Consider the following 8,699-nt stretch of genomic DNA (forward strand, 5'->3'; position numbering starts at 1 on the left):
TTATCTAAAAATTAACAACACAATGTCATAGTTATTAGTTTATAAGATTGAGCTTTTAAGATAGAATGACAATTTGTTTTTAAAATTTTCTTGCATCACCATCCTCCTATTGAAACATAGCTATGCAACTAGAAGCAAAAGAAAACCTGTTATGGGTTCACTTTACAAAAATAAATAAATAAATAAAAAGCAATAAATGCAAAAGATTATGCAAATTACTTCCTAAGTCCCTTTTACAGAAAAAACCTTAAATATCTCATAACACATTACATAGTCCAACTGAAGTATCTTATCATAATAAAACATAGTAAAATATAGTAATTCAGAATACATGTATGAACCTCTTATAAGAAACTGAATAACGAATGAAATAGTACATATAATCAAAGGCGAAATAACTAAAGTCTAGGAGTATTAAAGGTCCTACAAATCCAAGAACAAACATACAAAAAAGTAGCCACTCATTGAATATATTCTCAACATTAAGAGCTTGAACGCCGGCCAGAACTGTGAATGCTGCGGAGTAATACACAGAAATAATGACGTTAGATTCCGGAAACCGTGGAGTCGACTTTACTGGAGCCGAAGGCAGGATCTTGTTGGGGTAATTTCACAGACACCTGGGTTTAGCAAATGTGTCATTTGTACCCCCAAGAAACATATATTCTTGTAAAAAAATTGGAACGTTTTATTTATTTATTGAGCAAAATGAGAAAAGGTTAAAATAGAAGAAATGTGATAAATTGAGAGATGCTCCATGCCTAATTGTAGGATTTGATGCTATCTAGTTTACCTACACACACTTGTAGATTGAATTTTCTTCTCATTTATTTTTATTTTGAAATTTTGAAATATCAAACCACTTAATAAGAGTTGTCATATGTGATTTTTTAAAATTCTTCAGAGATTGATTTTTTTAAAGTTTATTGCATCTTAAACTATTACTACCTCTTATATCGTTTGCTTTTAAAAGATTAGAACTTGAAATACATCTATAAGTTACTAACAACGTTGATATCAAGTGATTATTTATAATTTTTTTATTTACGAAAAGTTTTACAATAATTTTTTTTATAGATTTACTTATAAAAACGTTCATATTATTTTCCACATTTCGATAATAATATTTTATTGTAAGTTACATTTTGAATTCAATTACATTTTAAAAATAAATAAATTCTATTACTTTCTAAGATTTTCGCACGTCATGTTTCTCGGAGAGGTGCATTCGTCCTTCTAAAAACTGTAGTACATTAAGTGGAAATTTCAAACTTTAGAAGATCTACCTAATGCATCTTAGATGCTAGGGGGTTAGTTCTCTAGCTTTTAGTTAGATATCAAAGCAGCCCAACCTTCACATTGATGAGTACCCAACTTTTGTTTGTATTTCTAAATATCTATTAAAATGTAAAAAAAAAAAAGAAATATATAAGAACAGGCAAGTCAAATCAAATTTGAGTGATTGCTTAAAATCGAATTCAATAATTTTAATGTGACTCTGCACCTCTTGCTTTATTTTGGTTGTTTGGGTTTACAGAAGACCTAATTTAGAGGTATGCAGTTGTATTAATTAAGTATATATTTTAAAACAAGGCCCCAGTGTCATTTGAAATCCCCTTTCAAATCCCAGTGTATACTAATACTATTACTCAGCACAATATAATTTTGATTAAAGAAAGAAAAAAAATAAAGTATTTAACAGCATCTTGTTCTATCTTAAAAAGCAAAATACATAATTTACCCATCAAACTTGCAATAAACTTGCACCGAAATCCCTGTTACACATATTTTTTTCACGAAAAACCTTTTACACACCTAACATTTCAAAAGTGTATCTATGACATCTTTATTCGGTGTTTGGCCACTTTATTCTCAACAAATGCAGTCACACACCAATAATAACGTAACACGTGTTATTGACTTTAAAAGAAAAATTAAATTTTCAATTATATCCATCTTCTTCATCTTCCCCAAGCTGTACCACCATGGCTGTCCCCCTCCCAAGTGAGTACTTCTGGACCAACATCAACCATGAAACCTTTATTTTTAGTTTCAATTTTTAAAATATTAGGACGACATTGAATTTCTATCCTCATTACCGATTAAATATTTTCCTAAAGTTTCTCATATTTGTATTGTCCCTCTTTCATATTGACTTAACTGATAATATAGTTGAGTACCAAAATTACTTACACCAACAACAATAAGACTAGAAAAGAACCAAAAATTTCCAACCCATCAATGGCTGAAATGGAAGAAACTCCACAGACCTAGTTCTCACGACACACATACGAAGAACTCCATGAATTTTTCCTTAAGATTTGGCCACCCACAAAGCGCACTTTGTGACGCCATCATTCAGCGATTCCCCGTGTTGAATGTGAAACTCTGATTATTTTTATCCTCCTTTAAATCTTGGCAAAAATATTTGGTGGTATGGAGGTAGAAGAAGGTGATAGAGCAATAGTTGTAAGAAGATGGAAAAGACTTGGTAGAGTTTTTTCTAAAAACCAAAGAAAATGATTTAGAAAAATGAAAAAAATGAAAAGGATGAAAGAAAATGATTTAGAAAAATGAAAAAAATGAAAAGGATGAACGACTGGCATCAAAATGAGCCTTTAGACACAATTTTAATTGTTCACTCGCCTCTCATGTGTGTAAAACACGCGAGTGACACGTAATAAAAAAATATGTGTCTTAAACACACTTTTAAAAAGTTGAGTCTGTAAAATAATTTCCGTAAAAAAGGGGTATGTAACAGGGATTTCGATGTAAGTTCAATGGGTAAACTATGTATTTTGCCATCTTAAAATAATGAAAATGCCCTTTGAATTATACGCGCGCGCACATATATATATGTATGTATATATATATATATATATATATATATATATATATATATATATAAACGTGATGATTACAACATTTTAAAAATGGGTAAAAATAATTAAAATGCCCTTCGAATTATATATTAGGAATATCAAGAGGAACTTAAGAACCTAATAAAAACGTGATGATTACCATATTTCAAAAATGGTTAAAATAGTTACCTAAACAGAGGATCTAATTAAGAATATCGTTTTTTTTTTCCTTGTTAAGAATATTGGCAATTTTCTGCACTTTCCGAGAGTGAGAAGTTACAAGATCCCTTAGTCAGATTAAAATGAAATGGTAACAGTAAGAATACTACTGGTGAAAATCTTAAGATAAAAAGTGAAAGATCAATATAGATTATGAAGGAGTAATAAGTATTTTTTTATTTTTAATTTGATGTTTCGAGTTTGAGTTCTAGATATGAGCGGAGCTAGGAGACGAAAGGGATTCGGTGAAAAATTATTATCTAGTATATGTTGAATCCCTGACTTGTTATGTGGTGGTAAATCCAAAAAATTAAAATAAAAAGACAAATAATTCCCCGGCTATCCTATTTTTCTTATCCACTCTGTTACAGTGCTTACCTTCCGAGTTTATTTTCTCTTGTCAACAATACATAATTTAATGTGGAAAAGTAGTAGACTTAAGACCATATCTGTTTGCCTTTGAATTATGCTTATGTGGTTCTCACAGTGGCGGACTAAGTTGCTCGGATACGGATGCCAACAAAGAGTTCAATATTATTAAATAAAATAATATTCAAATACAATTAAAGATCTTGCACTTCTCCAAATTATCGAACGCTCCGTCTTCTCCGATCTCAATTGGTGCTCTCTGATGCTCTTTTTGCATTATACCAAGAAAAATGCAAAAAGAAAAAGCTTGTAAAAACAAATTCTCTCATAGCCGTAAAAATCAATATAAGTTCTTAACTATTATAAAATAAAGATTGTAAAGTAAAAAAAACGAAAATAAGTATAGAGAGAGATTGATATATTATTCAACTTCAAACTATTGTATATAATGAACTGAAAACTCCTCTATTTATAGAAAAAAGGAAGCAGCTGTGAGGCTTTTCAGGAAGTAGTTGCGAGTCTTTTCAGAAAGTAGCTGCGAGGTTTTTCTTGAGCTACTTGCAACCTGTCTGTTTAATAAGAAGTTGCTGCAAATCATTTCATTGAGTTGCTTGCAACCTGCCTGCATCAGCTGCTTGTAGATAAATTTCAATAGAGTACCAAATGGATAATCTTCTTCAGGAAGATTATCTATAGCGGAGTAATAAATGGACATCCACATTATAATTATTTTCATAACACTCCCTCTTGAATGTTCATTAAAAGATATTGTGCCTCGTTAAAACCTTACTAGGAAAAACCCAGTGGAAAAAATCCTAATGAAGGAAAAAGAGTACACATATTTAGTAATACACAATTCTAGCTGCTTTATTAAAAACCTTACAAGAAAAACCCCATGGGAAAAACCTTAGTAAGAAAAATAAAAAGTACAACACGTATTTCACTCCCCCTGATGAAAACTTTGTTCTAAATATTTGAGTCTTCGCATTCCAATCTTGTATACCATCATCTCAAAAGTTGAAGTTGGCAAAGATTTAGTGGACAAATTTGCTGGATTGTCACTTGAACGGATTTGTTGCAGATCGATGTCACCATTTTTCTGAATATCATGTGTGTAGAATAATTTTGGTGAAATGTGCTTCGTTCTATCTCCTTTTATAAATTCCCCATTTAATTGGGCTATGCATGCAACATTGTCTTCATATAATGTTGTGGATTTTTTATCACATTCCAACCCACATTTTTCTCGAATAAAATGAATCATTGATCTCAACCAAACGCATTCCCCACTTGCTTCATAAATAACTATTATCTCAGCATGATTTGAAGAAGTAGCAACAATAGATTACTTTGTGAAGCGTCGTGATATGACAGTATTTCCACATATAAACATATACCCGATTTGAGATCGAGCTTTATGGGGATCAGATAAATAACTTGCATCTGCATAACCAATATGATCTGCACCACATTTGTTAGCATTAGCAAGGTACATAAGTGCACCAATTGACTGAGATAGAGTATTTCAGGACCAAGGAGTTCCTCATCCTCTTCTGGAGGTCAAAACGGATCCTTATTCACTTCAAGTGATCGAACACCCATTTGGTGTACTTAATGGGTACGCTTTGTCCATGTAAAGGCGTTTTAAGACCTTTTTTGTATAGGCAGATTGATGGATAAAGATCTAGTCTGCTAAATATTCAATTTGCAGACCAAGACAAAATTTTATTTTTTCAAGATCTTTAATCTCAAATTCTTTCTTAAGATATTCAATTGCCTTTTGGAGCTCTTCTGGAGTTCCAACAAGATTTATGTCATCAACATAAACAACAAGTATAACAAATTCTGATGTTATTTTTTTTTTATAAAAATACATGGATAAATAACATCATTTATGTAACCTTATTTCAGCAAATATTCACTGAGACGATTATATCACATGCGCCCGAATTTATTTTAAACTGTACAAATATCTTTGTAATTTGATCGAGTGTATTTCTCGAGACTTTGAATTATATGCTTCCAGCATTTTAAATCATTCAGGGATTTTTTTATAAATTTGATCAAATGAGTCATATAGGTTATGACTTGCATCTAAATGGCATGACATCTTCAGGTGTCTGGACTACAGGTCTGATCCTCACAATATTTTATAATATTGTGCACTATATTATATCAAATATATCGCCGACGATCATTTTGTATCGGTACGCAAGTGACATAACTTGTTAAGATCTCATCACTTTCTTTATTTTCAGGTACCTGAATGTCACGACCCAAAATCTCACCAGTCGTGATGGCGCCTATCTTAATATTAGGCAAGCCAACAATCTTAATAAACTACCATATCTTTTAAATTTGAAAATAAAATAATTAAATTCAGCGGAAGAAATCTCACAAATACAAATATAACACTCCTGAACCCCGGTGTCACTGAGTACATGAGCATCTAATATGAATACAATGTATGACTGATAAAAACTATTGTCTGAAAGTATAGAACGGTACAATAACTGAAGGAAAGAGAGACAAGGTCAGCGGACGTCAGGCAGCTACCCTGATAGTCTCCAACTGGTAACACACTGAGGTCTAACCGCCGCCGTGTCCGGAAGTACCTGGATCTGCACACAAGGTGCAAAGTGTAGTATGAGTACAACCAACTCAATAAGTAACAAGACTAACCTCTAGGCTGAAAGGAGTGACGAGCTCCGCAGGTACAATCCAGTATAAATAATGGTATAAAATGTAGGCATGCTTTCAAGTTCAACAATTAAACTCAGTACAAGTGAAATAGATCAATACTGCATGATATGAGAAATATGACATCCCACTAGAAAGACCTTATGTAAATACTGGTCACAAATTATTCGGTCACTCGGTACAGTTTATGGCCAATCCCGCCCAGAGGTGTTCCAACCCGTATATATATACACATTGACTGACAGTCAGTCACCCAGTACCATATAAGGCCAATCCAACCCTGGGGTAATTTATCCCCAAATACAAATGATACGGACAAGATCCATGTCCAAGTAAATTCATTACAATATAAATAAGTAAGGCAAGTCCATGCCCTGGGAAAATCCATCCCGAATATATATATAATCATCATAAGTAAGGAAAGTATATGCCCTGGGAAGTCCATCCCGAATATATATAATCATCTACGCTTACTGGGGGTGTGTACAGACTCCAGATGGGCTCCTTCAACCGAAGCGTGATATAAAGCTGACATGGCCTACTACAGGCGGGCAGTCCCGATCCGTATAATAATAAAGCCTGTAAGGCCTGCTGTAGGCGGGCAACCCCGATCCATAAAATAGTAAAGACTATAAGGCCTGCTGCAGGCGGGCAACCCCGATCCATAAAATAGGAAAGCCTATAAGGCGTGCTGCAGGCGGGCAACCCCGATCCCATAAATATCCTCACAATGGTCGAATATGACTGAGTATAGAATTACAATTTAAAATAATAAATTCAACAGTAACTCGACCCCATGGATCCTAAAATATCGGCACGTAGCCTAAACATGATCTTTAATAGGAGCCTCAGCTAAATTTCTCTAACACGTAGAGAATACACGGATAATAACATGATTCTTTAATTTTTCAACTCCACAGAATTTATTCAAGTCACAATTTCTATGGTGCACGTCCACGCGCTCGTTAACTATCATGTGCGTCACCTCCAAACAATTTATATAACACTAATTCAGGGATTCATACCCTCAGAACCAAGTTTAGAAGTGTTACTTACCTCAACAAGACGAACCCAACGTCGAGCAAGCTAATCAATACTCAAGAAATTCCACTTCGTGCGTATCCACCTCTGAATTCCTTCTTGTCTCCTCAATGCAATGCCAACGATCTGAAATTGAAATTCACCCCTTAATGATACTACAATGATCTACTATACTAAGCAACTTCAATCTATAATATCAACATCCATTTGGACCAACATTAGTAACCCATTCCATAGTTTAAGCCAACAACAACAACCCAGTAAAATTTCACTAATGGGGTCTGGGGAGGGTAGTGTGTATGTAGACCTTACCCCTACCCGAAGGAGTAGAGAGGCTGTTTCCGAAAGACCCTCGGCTAAAAAAAAAATAAAAAGACAAAATGACAAAAAGAAAACAATATTAGTATCACAACAACAATCATAGGATAAATAGGAATACCATGAAATCCAAAAGAAATATGTAAAGCAAAGAGAGACAATAGTAGTAAATATTAGTATCACCACAACAATCATAAGAAAAATAGGAACACCATAAAATTTAGAAGAAAGATGCAAAGCAAAAGCGATAGCTAGTAAATAGGACATGCACTGCAAAGCGAAATAGTAAGCCACAACATTGCCAATAGCTATCTTAGACAAAAACCCTACATGGCTAGTCTCACAATGGTACGAAGTAAAGCACGACCCAACTACCTCCTAACCTACAACCCTAATGCTCGACCTCCACATATTCCTATCAAGTGTCATGTCCTCGGAAATCTGGAGCCTCGCCATAGTTTAAGCCATTTAGACAAATTACCAAACACCTAGTGGGCATACATTTATACATTTCTTAACCATAGAATTAGTTCTTCCAACTACCATAATTTACTAACAATTCATCCCACTATCATTATTTAACAACTTATAATCCTAACATCACATGTGTGACCAACCATTCTCACCCAACCAACAAAATTTCATCCAACAATCACCTTTCAATCTCGTAATGTGTGACCAACCATTCTCACCCAACCAACAAAATTTCATCCAACAATCACCTTTCAATCACCCAACCAACAAAATGAGATTTTTAAGGCTTAATAGCGTAGATTCGAGTTCTAAAATATAAGATGGCCTTTCGGGTCATCACAAATTGATATGTGTTGAGAGCAGCATATACGAAGGCGGGGGGTGTATATGTGTTTGCTATGGGTTAATCATGCAGGTAAAACTGACTTTTATGCTTTAATTAGATTATGAAACTCTTTGACTATTCTTATTCATGTTGGTAGCCGTGTTGAGCTTGTTGTGATATTGCGTAGTAAGGCTATTGAAATGTTTATTGGTAATGAGTGATGACTATTTCCCTTATGGCAAGTTATTTTCAATCACTCTTCTTGATATTATTTGTTCTTTTCACCTTTCTTGGTATTGGTTTACATGTTTATGCATGGTGGAAAGAGTGAATTGCACGAAGGGTATTTCCGTGCTCGTGAGGAAGAGTGTTATGCACGAGGGATATTTCCG

The sequence above is a fragment of the Nicotiana tomentosiformis genome, chromosome 7 (assembly GCF_000390325.3).
Source record: "Nicotiana tomentosiformis chromosome 7, ASM39032v3, whole genome shotgun sequence".
In the NCBI taxonomy this organism is placed as follows: Eukaryota; Viridiplantae; Streptophyta; class Magnoliopsida; order Solanales; family Solanaceae; genus Nicotiana; species Nicotiana tomentosiformis.